This window comes from Myotis davidii, unplaced genomic scaffold (genome assembly GCF_000327345.1).
Source record: "Myotis davidii unplaced genomic scaffold, ASM32734v1 scaffold355, whole genome shotgun sequence".
Taxonomy (NCBI): Eukaryota; Metazoa; Chordata; class Mammalia; order Chiroptera; family Vespertilionidae; genus Myotis; species Myotis davidii.
Genome location: NW_006286818.1, coordinates 1,365,334 through 1,366,790, shown reverse-complemented (window position 1 = coordinate 1,366,790; position 1,457 = coordinate 1,365,334). Strand labels below are relative to the sequence as shown.

The 1,457-nt window shown below is 61.7% G+C and overlaps 1 protein-coding gene across 3 annotated transcripts in view; it reads right to left on the bottom strand.

Moving 5' to 3' along the window:
• Positions 1–1,457, bottom strand: part of BCL9L (B-cell CLL/lymphoma 9-like) — a 29,852-nt gene that overhangs the window by 11,953 nt on the left and 16,442 nt on the right. The window lies entirely within an intron of this gene.

Genomic DNA, 1,457 nt, shown 5'->3' with positions numbered 1-1,457 from the left:
GCCGGCTCATTGCACAGATGGAAAGACTGAGGCCGGCCCCAGAGGAGCCCTAGCAGCCGGTAGTCACAGAGAAGCACACACAGGGCCATGGATACATCCGGACAAACACACCAGCAGAAGCCTCGCCCCGCCGCTTCTCGCCCCCCAGCCCAGCCCCCCCGCAGCCGATGCTGGGGAGGGAGTAGAGAGGGTCCTGGGCCTGCAGCCCAGCCCAGGTGACAGACCCACCAGGCACTGGTGCCCAGTCCCACTGCTCCCCACCCGGGGCTGGAGGCTAGGCTGGGACCAGGGACCAGGGCCCCCCTGGGCCCGGTGAGAGTCTAACCCTAACTTAACCCCGCACGTGAGCCTTCGGGCTCAGATCTGTCCCTGGGAAGGGAGGGGCCTCAGGAGAAGGTTTCAAAGTCCAGGGCCTTCCCGGCACCAGCGCGGGTTAGAGCGGAGGCGGGGGGGCTGGGGGCAGGCTCCACCACCTCCTTTATCCTGTAGCCTCACTGCTTACCACCTACTGGGGGGTAGTTTGTGTATTTGTTATTAGTCCTCACATTTTCCATTGAGAGAGAGTGGCAGGGAAGAAAGAGAGAGAAACGTCCTGTGAGAGAGGCAGGGACTGGTTGCCTCCCCGACGGGGGGAGTGGCGTGCTCTTGACCAAGACTTGAACCTGGAGGGTGACATTCGCCACTGAGCCAAGCTGGCCAGGGCGAGGGTCGGGTGTAGTCACCCATTTCACCAGGAGGACGTTGAGGTCTAGGAAAAGGAAGGGACCAAGAAGTGGAAGTGCTAAGACCCCCGCCCATGGTGTCCCCAACACAGCAGTGGCCCTCTGCGGGGGCAGGACAGCGCGTGGAGCCTGTAACTGGGGGGCTGGCTTCCCACATGCCAGCCACTGGGCCAGGCCCACCCCCCGCCCAGGTTTACAGCTGTGAATACTGGACCTGTGCTCAGCTGGGGGGGCGGGAGGTGTTAGGACATGGGCTTCTCCGGCGTCTCCGGAGGCCAAGGCTCTGAGCTCTCCTCTGGACCATCCCCCTCTCCCACCAGCCACAGAGCAAGCTGAGTCAGGCAGGGATGAGTCAGGACTTTCCCATCGCACCCCCTCCCACTTTTATCCCCAGGAGTGGGCCCAGCTCCCAGAGACCCCGCCTCCTCACACAACCCCAGGAGAGTGCGGGAAGGCCTGGGGATGTTAGCAGGAGGGCTGGGTCCTTCCCCGTGGGTTCAGTTTTTTAAATTAAACTGATTGGGGTGACACTGGTTCATAGGATCATGTAGGTGTCAGGTGTGGCTTTCTACGTGACAAGATCAGTATAAGGCCCACCACCCAGCTCAAATCATCTTCTGTCACCATATATTACACCCCTGTACTCCTACCACCCACCCCATGGGTGAAGTCTCCCCAGGCCAGGCCCAGAGCCCCTGTGATGGTGAAAAGCAAGGGGTGGGGCTCTGGGAGCCC